Source organism: Bos javanicus, chromosome 7, assembly GCF_032452875.1.
Source record: "Bos javanicus breed banteng chromosome 7, ARS-OSU_banteng_1.0, whole genome shotgun sequence".
Classification (NCBI taxonomy): domain Eukaryota; kingdom Metazoa; phylum Chordata; class Mammalia; order Artiodactyla; family Bovidae; genus Bos; species Bos javanicus.
In genome coordinates this window covers 109,957,437-109,978,476 of record NC_083874.1, presented here as the reverse complement: position 1 = coordinate 109,978,476, position 21,040 = coordinate 109,957,437, and the positions used below count along the sequence as shown (strand labels likewise).

Here is a 21,040-nt window from a genome sequence, read left to right as displayed (position 1 = left end):
CTTCTTCCACCAGAACATAAGCTCTATAATAGCCAATGGCCTGTCCATTTTTACCCATCAGTACATCCAGCATTACTTACCAGCCCCTGGTCTATATTAACTTATTGAATAAATAAAGGAGGGATGGTGCTACTATTTGAATATAAAAGGTTGGTGACTCAAAGGAAAAATCTCTGGTTTAACAGCTTTGTTTAGATGAGATTGGATTTGGTTAGTCATTTCTCCTCCTGCCAGTCAAATCACGCTATCAACATCAATGGAGTGGAGAGTGCCTGTCTCACAGGCAGAGCTAAGTACCCAGATCGTCTAGTCTGGTAAGAGCTGTGATTTCTAAATTGTGAGCCATAAAGAGTCACTATAGTACTTATGCAAGACTGCACTCTCCCAGGATAAACAGGGACTGTTCCAAGAAACAGAATTAATACAAGCTCTGGTGAAGTCACTGCCTTTCTAAGCCCACTGCAGCGGGTACGGATATTCCACAGCTGCTCCTCTCGCCCTGGGGGGATACAGAGAGCGTCACAGCTTCTTCTTCAACCAGGACACCCTGCTGTCATGTGTGTGACCCACACTGTGTATCAAACACAACCACAGAAGAGATTACATGAGAGTGAGATGATGAAAATCAGAAAAGAGAACAGTGAGAGCCAGAATATATACGCATTCCCAAAGAAGGAGAAGTGAGATCTTGGTAAGCAGAGAAACCTAGGGACGCAACTATGAATATTCTGCTCTGTCTCTGTGCCTGTCAAGGGACAGTTCAAAAGAAAAGCCCTGCTGGATTCCAACTCCCATATTCCCCAATGAGGTGACTTCAATACCCTCTTGATCGAATCCATGCAAAAATGAAATTGATATCCGGTGATTTAAAAAATGAATATAGTGTTAGCCTCCCAAATGTTCCTTTATGTTCCTGTTGCCAAGGCTGGAAGAAAATAAATGCATATTATTTATTTTTATAAAGGTATCATAGTCACTTTTTTTTTTAAGTAAAATATAAAAAGCAAAAGAGAGTAATGTATCTACCATTTTAACATTGCCATTTTATTTCCTTTTACTTTTAAAAATTGTGCATATTTCCTGATATATTTCAAATATGGAAATACAATTTTTTGCAAATATGCAAAATACAATTGTTTGCATATAAAATATACAAATACAATTGTTTCTTACAATGTTCACTGAAAATATCATAAAGTTTTATGACTACCTAATGTTAATAAGGGGCTTCCCTCGTAACTCCGTTGGTAAAGAATCTGCCTGCAATGCAGCAGACATGGGTTCGATCTCTGAGTTGGGAAGATCCCCTGGAGAAGGAAATGGCAACCCACTCCAGTATTCTTACCTGGAGAATCTCATGCACAGAGGAGCCTGGTGGACTACACTTCATGGGGTCGAAAGAGTTGGTTGGACACGACTTAGCGACTAAACCACCACCAGTGTTCATAAGCAGAAAGTAAAGGAGCTTCCTAATGGCCCAGCATCATTAGTGGCTAGATAGCACTTCCCTGGTGTCTCAGATGGTAAAGAATTTGCCTGCAATGCAAGAGACCTACATTTGATCCCTGGGTTGGGAAGATCCCCTGGAGAAAGAAATGGCTACACACTCCAGGATTCTTGCCTGGTGAATTCCACTGACAGAGGAGCCTGGCGGGCTACAGTCCCTGGAGTGGCAAAGAGTCAGACATGACTAAGTGACTAACACTAACTTACGGTTAGACACTTTAAAAATTTCTTACATTTTGTTACTAATATAAGTCATTCTGTAATGAACATCCTTGGCTGTACTTTTTTTAAAATTTAATTTGAATTCTGGACCTTTTTGAATTTTTAAAATTTAATTTGAATTCTGGACCTTTTTACATTTGAATTTAGAGGCTTTTATAAAGTCTCTTATCCCATGTGAGAATTATTTCAATTTCTTCATGGATAAGATGGGGATAATAATTGCTACCCTACAGTATTTTATTGTTGTAGGATTAAATGAGAATATATGCAAAATCTTTTGGCCCATTGTAGATGTTCTGTGCCATTCCTGAAAGAATTTATAAAAGCAAGGTGAACATTTCCCAGTTTTCTATTTCCAATTTTCTAAGTCTTTCCATAAAAATTAATCCAATGAAAACAAACTCAACATAGAAATAAAGGTATCTATGACAGCATTCCAGTGCTAGTAACGAAAAATGTCTAACAAGCAGGAAAATATAGTTTTTATTTATCCTTTTTCCCTAAAAGTTGAAGACAGTTTTATTAAAATCCTAAACTATGTCCAATATAATCTTGCTGAAAGGTAGTCAAAGAGGGGCATTGATGCCTCTTTGCATTCAGATTTAACCACATTCCTTCACCTTTTTTGAAGACTGGGATGAGAGCTGTACTACTTTAGTTAAGCTCCATAGAAGTTTCAAGACCATTTCTTATGTTTGTTAATTACTGCTGACTATCACGAAGAAGGCAATGGCACCCCACTCCAGTACTCTTGCCTGGAAAATCCCATGGATGGAGGAGCCTAGTAGGCTGCAGTCCATGGGGTCGCTAAGAGTCGTGCACAACTGAGAGACTTCACTTTCACTTTCATGCACTGGAGAAGGAAATGGCAACCCACTCCGGTGTTCTTGCCTAGAGAATCCCAGGGACAGGGGAGCCTGGTGGGCTGCCGTCTATGGGGTCGCACAGAGTCAGACACAACTGAAGCGACTTAGCAGCTGGCTATCAGGGTAACACCTGGGTTACTACAGACCTGGGGATCAGCCAGGTCCCATAGACATTCAAGTTGTAACAGAACTGGAACAAATTCATCATTTCCCTTTTGTTCTTTTTGGTCATTTCCACACCATCAAAACAGTGCTTTTCAAAGCACTTTACAAATTACTAAGGAGGCATGAAAACAGCAAACTTCAGTTCTCATTTTATATTGCTTTCAGCTGGACAGCAATGACTGGGTGGCACAATCCGCAAACCATGTGAAGTGAAGGGCAGAGCACTGTGTATTCTCAGAGGCCTGAATTCTCCCTTTGATCCTAAAACTAGGTGATCATCTACGAGACACAAAACTGAGAATTTAGATATTCAAGAAGCTTATGACTTTGTAACCTGTCAAAGAACAAAAACAAAAAACAAATGACAAAAACAAAAAGTGCTCCTGGAAATACTAGCATTTAAGTCTCATCAGTTACATCTTGGGGTTGAATACCTTACTGAGGATAGCTTTGAAAGGGGGAACACCTGGAAACTCTTTACTCCTGACAATCTTTCTAAGATAATTAAGACCTTCAGATACCCTGGTTAACATTGTTCAAATATGCTAAAAACTTACTCTAAAAAGGAAAAGAACATGCTATAGACAAAAAAAGGCTTTTCAGATCAGATCAGATCAGTTGCTCAGTTGTGTCCGACTCTTTGCAACCCCATGAATCGCAGCACGCCAGGCCTCCCTGTCCATCACCAACTCCCGGAGTTCACTCAGACTCACTTCCATCGAGTCAGTGATGCCATCCAGCCATCTCATCCTCTGTCGTCCCCTTCTCCTCCTGCCCCCAATCCCTCCCAGCATCAGAGGCTTTTCCAATGAGTCAACTCTTCGCATGAGGTGGCCAAAGTACTGGAGTTTCAGCTTTAGCATCATTCCTTCCAAAGAAATCCTAGGGCTGATGTCCTTCAGAATGGACTGGTTGTATCTCCTTGCAGTCCATGGGTCTCTCAAGAGTCTTCTCCAACATCACAGTTCAAAAGCATCAATTCTTCGGTGCTCAGCCTTCTTCACAGTCCAACTCTCACATCCATACATGACCACAGGAAGAAGCATAGCCTTGACTAGACGAACCTTTGGTGGCAAAGTAATGTCTCTGCTTTTGAATATGCTATCTAGGTTGGTCATAACTTTCCTTCCAAGGAGTAAGCGTCTTTTAATTTCATGGCTGCAATCACCCTCTGCAGTGATTTTGGAGCCCAGAAAAATAAAGTCTGACACTGTTTCCCCATCTATTTCCCATGAAGTGATGGGACCAGATGCCATGATCTTCGTTTTCTGAATGTTGAGCTTTAAGCCAACTTTTTCACTCTCCACTTTTACTTTCATCAAGAGGCTTTTTAGTTCCTCTTCACTTTCTACCATAAGGGTGGTGTCATCTGCATATCTGAGGTTATTGAGATTTCTCCCGGCAATCTTGATTCCAGCTTGTGTTTCTTCCAGTCCAGCATTTCTCATGATGTACTCTGCATAGAAGTTAAATAAGCAGGGTGACAATATACAGCCTTGACGTACTCCTTTCCCTATTTGGAACCAGTCTGTTGTTCCATGTCCAGTTCTAACTGTTGCTTCCTGACCTGCATACCAATTTTTCAAGAGGCAGATCAGGTGATCTGGTATTCCCATCTCTTTCAGAATTTTCCACAGTTTATTGTGATCCACACAGTCAAAGGCTTTGGCATAGTCAATAAAGCAGAAATAGATGCTTTTCTGGAACTCTGTTGCTTTTTCCATGATGCAGCAGATGTTGGCAATTTGATCTCTGGTTCCTCTGCCTTTTCCAAAACCATCTTGAACATCAGGAAGTTCACGGTTCACATATTGCTGAAGCCTGCCATGGAGAATTTTGAGCATTACTTTACTAGCGTGTGAGATCAGTGCAATTGTGTGGTATTTGAGCATTCTTTGGCATTGCCTTTCTTTGGGATTGGAATGAAAACTGACCTTTTCCAGTCCTGTGGCCACTGCTGAGTTTTCCAAATTTGCTGGCATATTGAGTGCAGCACTTTCACAGCATCCTCTTTCAGGATTTGGAATAGCTCAACTGGAATTCCATCACCTCCACTAGCTTTGTTTGTAGTGATGCTTTCTAAGGCCCACTTGACTTCACATTCTAGGATGTCTGGCTCTAGGTGAGTGATCATACCATCGTGATTATCTGGGTCGTGAAAATCTTTTTTGTACAGTTCTTCTGTGTATTCTTGCCATCTGTTCTTAATATCTTCTGCTTCTGTTAGGTCCATACCATTTCTGTCCTTTATCGAGCCCACCTTTGCATGAAGTGTTCCTTTGGTATCTCTGATTTTCTTGAAGAGATCCCTAGTCTTTCCCATTCTGTTGTTTTCCTCTATTTCTTTGCATTGATCGCTGAAGAAGGCTTTCTTATCTCTTCTTACTATTCTTTGGAACTCTGCATTGAGATGTTTATATCTTTCCTTTTCTCCTTTGCTTTTTGCTTCTCTTCTTTTCACAGCTATTTGTAAGGCCTCCCCAGACAGCTTTTTGCATTTTGCTTTTTTGCATTTCTTTTCCATGGGGATGGTCTTGATCCCTGTCTCCTGTACAATGTCACGAACCTCATTCCATAGTTCATCAGGCACTCTATCTATCAGATCTAGGCCCTTAAATCTATGATCCTAAAAGTAACATCATAAAGCTCTAGGGCTAGAGTAAGAATGAGATACTACAAATCTTAATGATTTAAGGTTCGAAGAAAAATTCCCAGTTGATTTTTCTCCATGGCAGTATTCTCTCTCATTGTATAAAGCCAGATTTGCCTTCTTTGGTGAGGAATCATCTTAACATCTTAACCCAGAGCTTCATTTTTCTGAAGAGATCAGATGCTTCTAGAAATCAAAAAGGGAAGCATATTGGCTCAATCCTTCTTAAAGTCTACTTCTATGCAGTGATGGGTACATACTCTATGCACTATCAGCGTGCTCTTAAGTCTCTTCTGGACTGAATGGCTCAGATATAAAGCTCCACGTTGACTAACTGGGCTGATGTGCATACATTCCATGCTAACGCTCCAGCACCGCTCCCGCTTGATAACAGTCCCCGGGACTGTCAGGGTTCGAAGAATGCAGTGGAAAGCGCCTGTGATCCAGCACTGGGGGGTCCTGTCCTTCTCTGCATATCTGATCGTATTCATGCCCACAATGTGTCGATGTGCTCCACAGCTGTCTGCAGCCACCATGCCCTCACCTCCCCTGTCTCGGGTGGTCAGCACCAGGGGGTGGCTGTGTGCACCACTGCTCTGTCCTCACGGAAGGGGCCACGCTCCATGGTGACAGCCGCCCTTGAATCCAGAAGCCAATGTAGGAAGAGCAGGTGACAGAGAAACAGCTCTGAGACAGACCTGGATTTACACTGAATATTTACCCTAGAGAAATTCTTTCAAGCTAAAAGAGACTCAAACTGGAAAAAAACAAAACAAAAAAAAACCCTAAGATATCTTTGACTAAAACTGTTAAGCACTTTCCCCCCAGATACCCAGTTGGTATCAGATTCAGGAAGAATTTTAACTGTCATAGAAAACAAAGGATACTTAAATTTCTTCTTTTATGCACATATAAATATTGTAGGTAAATCATGACATTCATCCATATTCCCCTTCAAAAAATATGTCAAAATTTAAAAGATAAGGATAGCAAACTTGGATTCACTTTGACTTTTCAATAAAAGAAGTCATTCGCAGCCTACACTACTTTATTATTTTTGTCACACCTTGAAACTGATCATGACACCCAAATATGTACTGATGCTATCATGGAAAAATAGTTCTAAACTATCTGGATCTCAAAATTTCAAAGAAACATCCTTCCAGTGTCAGGCTGGCATTCTATGGGGCAAAAAGCATTGTAGATATAACTATCCATTTGATACATTTTTCAGATCTCTCGGATAGAGACCAAGAATGAGTAGCTTTAACTGAATGGACCCTGTGATACTGACGCTTAGAATGGAGAGCAAACTGGAATTCCATATACGTGGGCACCGGTGGGCCATCGGTGCAGCCTGTGTACCCATGAGACGGAAAGACAAAGGGAGCCATATACGGGGCACCGGTGGGCCGTCGGTGCGGCCTGTGTACCCATGAGATGGAAAGACAAAGGGAGCCATATACGTGGGCACCGGTGGGCCGTCGGTGCAGCCTGTGTACCCATGAGACGGAAAGACAAAGGGAGCCATATACAGGGCACCGGTGGGCCGTCGGTGCGGCCTGTGTACCCATGAGACGGAAAGACAAAGGGAGCCATATACAGGGCACCAGTGGGCCGTCGGTGCGGCCTGTGTACCCATAAGACAGAGAGACAAACGGAGCCATTACATGGGCACCAGTGGGACCACTGGCATCCTGTCTATCCAGGAGACAGAAACACAAAGGAAGCCACACCGGCATCGCTGACCATCACACACTCCATTACTCATCTTTCATTTGGTAGTGGATGCTGTATACTGAGACTCACTAACCTAAGGTTTCACAGCATTTAGAAAAGAAATATGTTGCTTGCTTTCTCTGTACATAGAAAACTCCTGTTTCACAGAGTGACTTGAACTGCACTCAGCTTCTCTGTGTCTATGTGTCAGTCAACAAAGGTTTTTTCATCCTTAATCAGATTAGCAAAGAGCAATATCTAGTTTCAGTACCAGATCGGGGCCACAATCATTCCTTCCTTTTTTTTAGTCTTTTTTCTCTTTCAGGACCTAGCTGGTATCAAACAGAAAGGGCTCAGATTTAGGACTCCATGCTACTGAGTCCTTTGGTTTCCAGGGAAAATTCCCATGAAGCATTTTTGCATTAACATATAAAAGGGGTTACTACAGACTGCTGATTAATCAAGTGTGGCTCCCATTTTTATTCTTTGTTGTTAAAATTGCTGAACTGGCATATGGTAATCTGAGAACACTTTCTTTAAAAAAAAACTGTTGCAAGCTAATTCAATACTGAAAATTATTTGGATTTCTTCTAATCAACATCTTTTGCACACAGTCATTCATTTCCTCTCTCTCAACAGATTAACAGTCTGGAGTTCCAGGACTTGATCTCCTCTCAGCCTTTTTTCTCTTCTCTTCTTACACTGTCTGGATAGATGCAGCTTTGACCATTATTCAACTTCTACCACAAATAAATATAAAAATAAAAACTTACTAGACTGTTTTTCGTGGTTAGCACTAAGCTTACAGCCCTTCTCCTCCTCAGTACGTCAGGGGTCCTGAGTGTGCCTGCAGGATCATCTGTCTCTCCTCACTCTCTCTCCTTTCCCATCCGCTCCCCAGCTCTCACCTCCAGGAGCTCCTCTCAGCCTCGCCTTTCCCTGCTGTGGCCCATCTGCTCCCCAGCTCTCACTCCCTGAGCTCACTAAGTCAGGAAATCCTGAGTGTGCCTGCAGGCTCATCCCGTCTCTCCTCTCCCGGTGTGGCCCATCCGTTCCACTCCCCAGTCCTCCCTCCCGGAGCTCCTTCAGCCTCTCTGAACCTCTCCTCTGGTTACCAGGCCTTCCCCACTCAGGTCTCTGAGAAGCTCTGTCTCTTTCTTCTGCTAGGGAATGGTGACATAAGCTCTCCCTCTAAGATTTCCTCTAGTTCAGGCTAGTCATCTCCTGCTGCTGCTCCACAGACTCCATATACAGGGTGAAGATCATTTCAGATCCAACCACTCGCCACTTATAAAAGCACTGGAGGGTTCAGCGTGCTAACCTGAGCAGCTGGTGTCGGCGCACAGTCTGTTTCTTTCTGATAACAGCACGCAGACCAGCACCTGTATATTCAGCATCTTCCCCTCTCTGTCTCTTTCTTTCTTCCTACTCCCCTGGCGCTTCCCTGGTGGCTCAGAGAGTAAAGAATCTTCCTTCAATGCAGGAGACCTGGGTTCAACCTCTGGGTTGGGAAGATTCCCAGAAGAAGGGAATGGCTACTCACTGCAGTATTCTCACTTAAAAAAAGTCAACGGACAGAGAAGCCAGGTGGGCTACAGTCCATGGGGTCGCAAAGAGTCAGACACGACTGAGTGATGAACACTTGCACTCTATACCTCCAGCTCTTGGGGTAAATTATGCCAGTTGTTCTGTGAGCTGCAGCATTAGTACATGTACTCCCCTTGCACCAGCTTGCCTCCGAATTATGGTGCTATTTTTTAAAAGGCAACAAAGTGCCTGTGAAAGATCAATATAATGAGAAGATAAATAAGTGAGCTGAATTGTGATAGATTCCAGCAGCATTTCTATCCAAAAAAAATAAATCAAATTAGAATGAGTAAGTTGCTCTAAGAACACCCAGACTTCCAAGTGGATCTCTGAACGGCAGAGCATACAAATCAGGCCAAGATTAACATTCTACCCTGTTATCTCTCTTGTCTTGTAGACGTATGCTTGTCACAAACTCAATAGAAATATCCCTGTTCCTATTCCAGGGAACCTAGTTTAATAGTCCCTATGAAAATCAACAGGTTCCAACAGAGAATGCTTGACGTTTCAGTTCACTTGACACAGCTTGTTATCTGCAAGCTACTTTCCTTAATGTGTTCTGAGACCTCAGTTGGGCCCAAAAGGTCTATTTGAGCTAGTGATTTATTATTATCCTCTCCATCACTGACCAAGGGCGACCTTGACTGCACTTCTAGAGCCTACGATGAGTGGTTCAAAGTAGCTACGTTTAAAGTATTAGTAATGTTAGTAGCTGCGTATCTTTAACCCAGACTAACCCAGCCATCTTTCTTACGCATGTCACAGAAGTTGGAGAGCACATGCCTGTGATCAGTTTTCCATGTTCCCAAAGGTTAGACGGAAAGAGATAAGAGCAGGTAAGCTTCAGTTTACTGAGTGGAGTCAAAAGCATTACTTCCATTTCAGAACTGAAGAAGCTGAAAACTCCTCTAGGAGATGCCCTAGAGGTCCAGCTGCCGAGAGTTTGAGGTAGGCCTCGTACTTTCTGCAGTTCAATCTAGAGCAGCCGTTCAGAGTCTGCTGCCGCAGCACAGTTACATACTCCAAGATCTAACTTATAAGGATATCAGGAAAAATGAATACAAGGTAAAAACTAACTCACAGAATGATTAGCAAGTCACAATGTGTAGCTCTTCAACCAACTGAGAAGAGATTAAAAGCCTCTTTTCACCTTTGGGCATTTAAGGAAAATTTTGTAAAAGTTAGAAACATTTACCACGTGAATGTTAAATTATTCAAGAGAAGCCTTTCCACCGATCTATAGGTGACTTTATATCATAATAACTAAAATATGACAACATTTAGACCCAGAACACTTTTCTCACTACGGATCAAGAGACAGTGCTCCAACGTCAGGAATCAGAATAGAACAGGAGGGTTGAAACTGCTCGAATCTAGGAATCATGGGCCTCCAAGATTCAAGTATGAGGTCATATGACCAGAAATCTTTAGTATCACAATAAATTTTATTGATAATAGTAAAATAGGGGGTGAATGAATCGGGAGGTCAAGGCTGACATATATACATGATTGATACTATATAAAACAGATAAATGATGAGAACCTGCTGCACAGCTCAGGAAACTGCTCAGTGCTCTGTGGTGACGCAGATGGGGAGGAGATCGAAAAACGAAGGATGTATGTATATGTATTGTGGGCTCACTTTACTGTGCAGTATAAACTAACACAACGTGGTAAAGCAACTATACGTCAATAAAAGTTCATTTTAAAAAGATGCATATCTATTTTTGGCAGATTGATTTAAAAGGACTCCCAAAATGATATAATCTATTCATACAGCAGTATACAACATATCTGGTGGCTCACTGCTTAGTTTTCAATCAAGCTAATGAAAACATCAGAATTATACAGAATAAGATAGCACTATGCTATGCTATGCTATGCTAAGTCACTTCAGTCGTGTCTGACTCTGTGTGACCCCATAGACTGCAGCCCACCAGGCTCCCCCATCCCTGGGATTCTCCAGGCAAGAACACTGGAGTGGGTTGCCATTTCCTTCTCCAATGCATGGAAGTGAAAAGTGAAAGTGAAGTCGCTCAGTCATGTCCAACTCTTAGGGATCCCATGGACTGCAGCCTACCAGGCTCCTCCATCCATGGGATCTTCCAGGCAAGAGTACTGGAGTGGGGTGCCATCACCTTCTCCAATATGCTCCCCAGGTACTGAGAAATATTTTACATAAATTATCTTTTGTTAATTGTTAGTAAAATGCCATGAACTAGATGTTCTTAAACCCATTTCACAGATGAAGAAACTAACATTAAGAGATGTACATATCTGCTGTAAAGTCATCCAGGTAGTAAGTGGCAGAAGTGATCCTGAACTCAGGCTGAACTCCACAGCCCATGATCTTACCCACAACTAAGCGGTTCCTAAGGAGAGTCAGGAGACTGAGATGGGCTCTCAGACTCATAAATTTTGAATTTACACATTGAGGCTAATCTTAGATTCCATACTAGGTATTCATGGAAGGATTTTATAGTAAACTGAATGTAGTCTTTTTCAAGGGTTGAGCCACATAGCTATAAATGTCATCAGGATTTCAGAATCCAAATATTTATCTCCAAAATTCCAGGGACACTATAAATGATTGATGATCATGATTTTCTTAAATCTCAATTAGTTCCTGAAAATGAGCCATATTGATACAGCTGAAGTGTGATTATTTACACACACCCCAAGTTTTGTACTCTTAAGAAAAGAGATGTTTATGACTTGTTCCTCCATATCCCAAAATTCTTCAAAAGTTGTGATCCATTTAACTCACCAAAAGTCAGTCCAGACTGAAGGTTCCATCTGCTTAATCTGTTCAAATTTTGACACTTTCTTGAATCTATTTTTTCCTTCTACGCAGTTTTAAGTTCAGCATTTTCAGAAGTCTGGTAATATCAACAAAATGTCCTGTCAGAATCCTTTAATGTCCCAAAGTTGTTCACCTGAGGACGTAGATTAGGAAAATCTTTCTCCTCTATTTCAATTTCCTCTAAATATCACATAAAATGGAGATAACAAAAGGCTCATGAGTGAAAGAAAATGGCAAGACTTGTTTCCTTTACCCTGGATTGGCTTTACAAAGTTTGCAGTTCCCCTGATATTAGTCCTTACATGCAAGGTAACGAGTTACTAATGGACAACAGAGATAGCACTGGCTGTGAATTTGTGTTTCAAAATAAAAAGTTACAAAATGAGATACTCTTCCCAGGAGGAGAGGAAGCATGCCACTTCTTGTGACTTGATGACTTCTTTGGTCCAAGGATCGCTAATACTATTTTGAAAAAAAATTCAAAATAAACCACCTATTGGAGCGGTCTGCTATTTCCTTCCCCAGGGGCTCTTCCCAACCCAGGGACTCCTGTATTGCAGGCAAATTTTGTTTACCGTTTGAGCCACCAAGGGAGCCCAAACAACCCAAATAGCCCTTCAATTCATTTGCCTTCTTGTTCACTTTCACGACCATCAAAGCTTTATCCTCATTAACAATGCACTGAGACAAATGGATATTGTTTCTGGAAGAGCTCAGGAGTTCAAGTATAGTAAAAAGTTGGTTCAACTATTAATACCATTCTCTGTTTTCTGGCACTTAACACCTCTTATAATAGAGAGTCACCGCTGTTTATCACGACATTTAGAAACTGTAAGATCTTGATACACTTTCTGAATGGCCAAAGAAAAGTTAAATTGAACAAGAGCTCAATGGTAAAGTATGTTTTAAAACAAATTTTTTGTTAGGAGAATTTTCTCATACACTGAAATTTTGAAATACCAGCATGAACATTAGTACATTGTCCTAAATTTTATAACTATTGACTTCTGTCATATTTTCTTTCTCTCTCCCCATATGTGCACACACATACACACATTTTTTGGTTGAGAATTATTTGAAACTAAGTTGCAGACATTAATAATGTTGGTCAATATGTATTTTGCTGCTGCTGCTGCTGCTAAGTCACTTCAGTCATGTCCAACTTTGTACGACCCCAGAGACGGCAGCCCACCAGGCTCCGCCGTCCCTGGGATTCTCCAGGCAAGAGTACTGGAGTGGGGTGCCATTGCCTTCTCCCAATATGTATCTTAATGTATTCTAAATCTAGAAATGAAAGTTATCTATAGATAAAGAATATGGTATTATATCCATATATTTATTGACTACACATAAGCCTTGTCTGTGTGGATCACAACAAACTGTGGAAAGTTCTTAAAGAGAAGGGAACACCAGACCACCTTACCTGCCTCCTGAGAAACCTGTATGCAACAGTTAGGTCAAGAGGCAACAGTTAGAACCAGACATGGAATAATGAACTGGTTCAAAATTAGGGAAGGAGTACATCAAGGCTGTATATTATCACCCTGCCTATTTAACTTCTATGCAGACTACCTCCCTGGTGGCTCAGATGGTAAAAGCATCTGCCTACAATGTGGGAGACCTGGGTTTGATCCCTGAGTCTGATCCCTGGGTTGAGAAGATCCCTCTGGAGAAGGAAATGGCAACCCACTCCAGTACTCTTGCCTGGAAAATCCCATGGACAGATGGAGGAGCCTGGTAGGCTACAGTCCATGAGGTCGCAAAGAGTCGGACATGACTGACTTCACTTTCACTTTTCACTTTTTATGCAGACTACATCATGTGAAATGCCAGGTTGGATGAAGCACAAGCTGGAATCAAGATTTCTCTGGCTGGAATCAATGCCAAGAGAAATATCAGTAGCCTCAAATATGCAGATGAGACTACCCTAATGGCAGAAAGCAAAGAGAAATTAAAGAGCTTCTTGATGAGGGTGAAACAGGAGAGTGAAAAGGCTGGCTTAGAACTCAATATTCAAAAAACGAAGATCATGGCATCTGGTCCTATCACTTCATGGCAAATAGATGGGGAAACAATGGAAACAGTGACAGATTTTATTTCCTTGAGCTCCAAAATCACTGCAGACAGTGACTGCAGCTATGGAGCAAGCCATGATGCTCACTCCTTGGAAGAAAAGCTATGACAAATCTCGACACCATATTAAAAAGCAGAGATGAGACTTTGCCCACAAAGGTCCATATAGTCAAAGGTATGGTTTTTCCAATAGTCATGTCTGGATGTCAGAGTTGGACCATAAAGAAAGCTGAGTGCTGAAGAATTGATGCTTTTGAATTATAGTTCTGGAGAAGACTCTTGAGAGTCTTAGACAGCAAGGAGATTGAACTGGCCCATTCTAAAGGAAATCAACCCTGAATATTCATTGGAAGGACTGATGCTGAAGCTCCAATACTTTGGCAACCTGATGTGAAGAGCTGATTCATAGGAAAAGACCCTGATGCTGGGAAAGATTGAGGGCAGAAGAAGGGGGTGAGGGAGAATGAGATGGCTGGATGGCATCATCAGTTCAACAGATGCGAGTCTGAGCAAACTCCGAGAGATAGTGAAGGACAGGAAGCCTGGCATGCTACAGTCCATCAGACATTATTGAGTGACTGAACAACATAAAATATATGGTCATTTAAAATATTTTTGTTATAATTACTGTTTATTTCCTGCAATAATATTTTATTAGCCAAAATACCCAACTGTTGGAATGTTACCATTTACTTTATGTTTATTATCATATCAACTCTGCTCTGTGCCTATCAACTGATGGAATATGGATTTCTTCATGAGAGCAGATGCTTTAGTCTGATTTCTGATGGATTAATTAGAGCCTTTGTCTTTTACCCAGACATATGAGTTCTTAATGGGTTGGCAATGATAATCAGGGTGTTTTATAGGGGGAATAAGTCCCTTATTTCCAATATAAACTAAATCCTTCCTAAAATATTAAGCTATGAGAAAGGAATATAATATTGCCAGAAAATGAAATTGGGGTAAACTTTCCTGAAAATCTCTTTAACAGATCCCAGGAAAGAGGATTATTGTTATCAAATAATTAACTTGTTGAAGAAATAGGAATATTTTCTTGGACTTAAAAACATTTATATATGAATCTGATCACTTATAAAATGGATGGGTTTTATGTTCATTAGCTTCTTGACTGTGAAAAAAATTTTATTCAACTTCAGATAGATTATTGAATGGAATATTTTGAAGAGGTCCCATTTTACAGATAGTATTCTGGGTGAAATTGTTTCCCTCCCCAAAATATGTTGAAGTCCTAACCCCTAGTCCTTAAAAGTGAGACTTCAGGATTTAGTTGTTGTAAATATGAGTAGTTAGTTTAAGATGAGCTCATATTGGAGTAGGGTGGGCCCCTACTCCAACAGAACTGATGTCTTTATAAGAAGGAAATTTAAACACAGACATGCAGAGAGGAAAGACGGTATAAAGACATGCAAGAAGACTGCCATGTGATGAAAACAGAGATGAGACGGGTGCAGTGACCAGTCACGGAGCACCCAGCACTGCCAACCGTCTCCAGAAGCCAAGAGTGAGGCTGGAGCCAAGTCTCCCTCTGTGCCCACAGAAGGAACCAGCCCTGCTATCCCTCTGATTCAGAATTCTAGAACTCAAAGCAGGAAAAGAATTTTAATTGTTCTAAGCCATCCAATTTATGGTAGTTTATTATATCAAACCTAAGAAATTCTCACAGATAGTTGAGAAGTGATTGATAGATAGACAGATGTAGATAATCTTTCAAATCCCTTAAAATTTAGGGCTGGTCATAAAACGAGGAGCCAGGGAATTGCCCAGTGAAGTCATACAGTGGCCCCAAGGCTGTCAGTTGACCCGCATAGCTGTCGTTTTTAGGTCAAGAATAGTTAAACAGGTGCAATTTTATGTGGCTCACTCAAATAGATTTCATAAATGATTCAAGTTTTCTGAAACCCCCTTTCCCCCTCAAGAGTAGATTTAAACTGAATTTGCTAGAATACTTCATTTCCCCTGCATCACTTGTCCTCTATAAATAGATTCTTAGGCTTTGTTCATTTCATTTGGAGAAAGAAGTTCTGTCTTCATGACCTATATAGAATTAAACACTGGAGGCAACTGCTCTTTGAGGTTTTGCCTGCTGTTCCTCTCGTTTACACATCTCTGGGCAAGGGTGATTCCAGGAGACAATGCTGGGAACTCCATCTAACTCATGGTCAAAGCTCGGGGTTTCTCCAGGGATTTCTCTCATTCCGTTTGGCACAACAGTAACTGCATCTGACAACATCTGCCTCATAGCGTCGCTCTGCAGGGCCATCTGACACTTGGTTCTCATCCACATTTTCTTCCTGCCTGTCTTCTGAGGAAGATGCTTCCACGACAGAGATGGAGAGAAGTAGACAGGCAGGGCAAATCAGAGCTTTACTTTCCCAGTGAATGAGAGTCATGAACCTACCAAATGTCTTCACTTAGCTCTTATTCCAATTCATCCAAAGATCTTTGACAGCAAATACTGTCTAAATCAACCCTTTGTCCTTGGCAATTCTGAGCATTCACAAGTCATTTCTGAATACTTATTTTCCTCGATGTTTATATAGCCAGTGCCTTTTAAAGTTTCCTCAACTATGAAAATAAAACAACCACACACAAATTTTACTGCCAATTTTTTTAACCATCAAGAAAAGATACAACCAAGTCCAAAAACATCTCTTGTGTGACCACTGCTAAAGCGTGCTAAATAATTTTCATACAAGTAGATGTTCAACATGAGTTTGAGCAAGCCCCACGAGTTGGTGATGGACAGGGAGGCCTGGCGTGCTGCAGTCCGCGGGGTTGTAAGCAGCCGGATGCGACTGAGCAACTGAACTGAACCAAACTGAGATGTTTAATAGGAAATTCTCTTTCATAAAATTTTAATAATCTAGCTCAAACACATTTTATGACCATAAGACATCGATTTAAGAGAAAATTTCAAATCTTACTGAGGAAAAGACCCCTCTGCATTCTGGAATCATTGCCTACACCAAACGGAAAATTCAGAAGAAAGAGCTTATTAGGAGCAAATGCCGTTTATACTGCTTTGCTCAGTTACACCGCTCTTGTTAGTTGAATGGCCTTAAAGTCTAACAGATTGTTTCAAAATGTCATTCTGCTTCTATTTGACTGAATACCTTGTGCCATTATTCTCTTATTCATTACATGAGAGCCTAAAACTTCCCTGTGCCAGACAATACAACAACAGCCGGTGATATTACGTTGCCTTTACGAAAAAAAAAAAAAAACCCTTGGCCTCAAAGAGGTATTATTTGATTTCAAAAGTTATGTTATGTCTCTTCTCAGCATATGTTACAGCTGGGTTTTCAGAAATATATATATTTCACATATTTGTTCACATAAAATTTGAAAAAGAAAGAGTTCACAATAAAAGAATATACTGTCTTTTGTGGTTTTAGAAGGGGAAATTACCTGAGGACACAAAGTATCAGTAGGGCATTACAATGACAAACCCTCTCTGAGGCACCAGGAGTATAAAATGCCGGTATTACCGACTGGTATTCGAATTTTGACCTCTCACCTTAGCACTTCGTACTTACTGGGGATGAGCCTAAGCAACCTTTGCCCCCTCAGCTCATCTACAGTAAGGGGAAAAAACCAAAAACCAGTATGATAACAAAATCCTTCCTTCTTGTTTAAATATAAACTTCTTAGATGAGCAGGTTAAGTCCCAGATACATTAGCATTTGTCTGGTTATAGTTTACTGAAGCAAAAGCACCATCTGAAAATCAAGTTAGAAGCTGATGAATCCTTTAACAAATGCATCTATTTGTATTTCATTCAGGTGTTTCTAAATAGCAAGCTTTTCTAGTATATTAAGTGATTGGAAATTAAATATATATATGTGTGTGTATATACACACACACATATACATATATATCTGAAAACATGGCAGGTATACAAAGCAAAGTTCACCTGGAAACTCTAAATCTTTTTCCATTGCCTACTTTTCTCCCCCACAGCCATATCTAATTTACGATCCAGATGCTTTCAAAGAATCATAGTTTCCATCAGAAAACAACTCATCTGGCTGTCCTTTCACAAACATGACCCAAGTGAGTGAGCTGCACACCGCAGTCCTCTGGACCTTTGTCCTTTGGATCAGGGCTCCTGGCTTCTCCAGGACACGTATCCCTTAGAGACGCTGTTATATAATGAAATAAACTTACTGTTTTCTTTAACACTTTGAGAGCATAAGGCTTCTGGGTCCCCTTCTGTTTGCATCTGTACACAATGGATGTAGCACCCCTTGAGGGGGAAAAAAGACAAAAAGAAAATGTTATGCTCTCAGTAAGAAATTAAGGGGAAAACTTGAAAACAAGTATCTCTTGCAGTTACCCTCATAACTGACAAGTGTTTTACGTTCTACTACAGGACTCGACAAACTTGAGAGGACGTTTTTCTATATAATTAAGAATGCCATGCTGAATCTTCCTGTTTGCCCTTCTACTTCTTGTCCATCTCTGTACAAGTGACCTGTTGCATTCGGTCACGGCTCATTGGGTAAACACAGACTTTATAGGACCTCTACCCAATCTCACAGCCTGTGGCCCTTCCTGAAGGCAGGCGCCTAGACTACAGCAAAGCTCGTGACTTCAGGGGGAGGCTTAAGTCCCACACTAGGCCGTAAAGGTCAGGAGAGTCTCCACGACTCGGCAAGGGTGCTGGGGACCTTTAAGAATTTACACGGCATCACTGGTACCCTGCTACCTCCCCAGACCTGGGTTAGCCCTGTGGAGACACTGGCTCCTTTGTTGTGGTGAATTCTGTTACCACTTACACACGCACTAACAAAAATGATGATGTGAAATGTCCAGGAGAAAATACTATTGAAATGGTTAAAGGTATACAGAGGAAAAGCAGATTTATCCCTCTATAAAAATTTGAAGATGTACAGAAAATGTTTACCTGTAAAGGAGAATGGTAAGAAGAGACTCCATAACTATCTATCTCTATGTGATACATGTGTGAAGTTACTAAAAAGAGGACATTAAAAAGCAGGACACTGTGGTCCTGATGTACCCTCTCCAGTCATGAGAGCAAGAGAACGAGACAGAAACAGAGAGAAACCACACAGGCTCAAGTACAACCTGAGAGAGAGCTTCAGATAAATCTCGAAATAAGATCAGTTGAAGCAAACTTGTCAGACTTTGAAGATTAGGCCAAAGGACTAAGGAAGGTAGTCCTAAGGAATGTATCCTATGATACATTCACTCTAGTGGTTCTGAAATTTTAAGAACAAAATAAATTTATAAATCAAACATATTCCTAGACACCTTTGCATATTAAATTTTTAACAGAGCCTCCAAGAGTCAGGAATTGGTGATATAAATGTTAATAGGTAAGAACAATTCCTAACAAGTGGTGCTGGGAAAACTGGTCAGCCACTTGTAAAAGAATGAAACTAGAACACTTTCTAACACCATACACAAAAATAAACTCAAAATGGATTAAAGATCTCAAAGTAAGACCAGAAACTATAAAACTCCTAGAGGAGAACATAGGCAAAACACTCTCCGACATACATCACAGCAGGATCCTCTATGACCCACCTCCCAGAATATTGGAAATAAAAGCAAAAATAAACAAATGGGACCTAATTAAAATTAAAAGCTTCTGCACAACAAAGGAAACTATTAGCAAGGTGAAAAGACAGCCTTCAGAATGGGAGAAAATAATAGCAAATGAAGCAACTGACAAACAACTAATCTCAAAAATATACAAGCAACTCCTACAGCTCAACTCCAGAAAAATAAATGACCCAATCAAAAAATGGGCCAAAGAACTAAATAGACATTTCTCCAAAGAAGACATACAGATGGCTAACAAACACATGAAAAGATGCTCAACATCACTCATTATCAGAGAAATGCAAATCAAAACCACTATGAGGTACCATTTCACACCAGTCAGAATGGCTGCGATCCAAAAGTCTACAAATAATAAATGCTGGAGAGGGTGTGGAGAAAAGGGAACCCTCTTACACTGTTGGTGGGAATGCAAACTAGTACAGCCACTATGGAGAACAGTGTGGAGATTCCTTAAAAAACTGGAAATAGAACTGCCTTATGATCCAGCAATCCCACTGCTGGGCATACACACTGAGGAAACCAGAAGGGAAAGAGACACGTGTACCCCAATGTTCATCGCAGCACTGTTTATAATAGCCAGGACATGGAAGCAACCTAGATGTCCATCAGCAGATGAATGGATAAGAAAGCTGTGGTACATATACACAATGGAGTATTACTCAGCCATTAAAAAGAATACATTTGAATCAGTTCTAATGAGGTGGATGAAACTGGAGCCTATTATACAGAGTGAAGTAAGCCAGAAGGAAAAACATAAATACAGTATACTAATGCATATATATGGAATTTAGAAAGATGGTAACAATAACCCTGTGTACGAGACAGCAAAAGAGACACTGATGTATAGATCAGTCTTATGGACTCTGTGGGAGAGGGAGAGGGTGGGGAGATTTGGGAGAATGGCATTGAAACATGTAAAATATCATGTATGAAACGAGTCGCCAGTCCAGGTTTGATGCACGATACTGGATGCTTGGGGCTGGTGCACTGGGACGACCCAGAGGGAGGGTATGGGGAGGGAGGAGGGAGGAGGGTTCAGGATGGGGAACACAGGTATACCTGTGGCGGATTCATTTCAATATTTGGCAAAACTAATACAATATTGTAAAGTTTAAAAATAAAATAAAATTAAAAAAAAAGAACAATTCCAACACATTTAAAAAATTTGGGGGAAGACATAACACATACACAAAGAAACAGAGTTGCAATGGAATAAATGAAGGTAAATATAAAATTCTACTTTATTTTTAATTGCTCTAAATGATATCTATGTGAAGCAAAAATACTAACAACTCACTGTGTTTACGGCACATGTAGAAGAGGCATGACAACAGAGCACAAGGAGCAGGAGGAGGCTGAGCAAGTGCCGCTAAAGCCTCTACCACAAGCTCAGTGCTGTGACTGCTTTATAGTAGACTCTGATTAATTAAAGATGCACATTGTACAACCCAGGGCAATGAATAAAATTTTAATTACAATTTTTATAAAACAAAATAAAATTTTTTAAATAAAAAAGTCAATAAGGAAGCTAAAACGGAATCAGAAATGAAGTACTTGGGGGACAAAACAAAAGAAGAGATTAACACCAAAACAACTAACAATATGGTATATTTTAGTCCAATCATATAAATATTATATCAAATATGAACTTTATAAGCATACCAATTAAAAAATAAAGATCATCAGTCATATGCTAAAACAGACTGCACTTAATAATCTTCAGCCTCCATTTGTAGCCATGATCCAAACAGATAATTCCATATTGCTTTAGGGAAATTTTGTTTATGCTGAAAACCTACCACTCTAGGGTACATTCCACATTTTTAGACACGTATA

At 40.6% G+C, this 21,040-nt stretch overlaps 1 protein-coding gene and 1 long non-coding RNA gene across 2 annotated transcripts in view; both read right to left on the bottom strand.

Annotated features, from left to right (window-relative positions):
• Nucleotides 1–21,040, bottom strand: part of CAMK4 (calcium/calmodulin dependent protein kinase IV) — a 269,812-nt gene that overhangs the window by 128,981 nt on the left and 119,791 nt on the right. The window lies entirely within an intron of this gene.
• Nucleotides 17,781–21,040, bottom strand: part of LOC133251753 (uncharacterized) — a 55,388-nt gene continuing 52,128 nt past the window's right edge. Inside the window, exon 2 of the long non-coding RNA XR_009737777.1 lies at nucleotides 17,781–17,861. This is a non-coding gene — a long non-coding RNA (uncharacterized LOC133251753). The remainder of the gene's footprint in view (nucleotides 17,862–21,040) is intronic.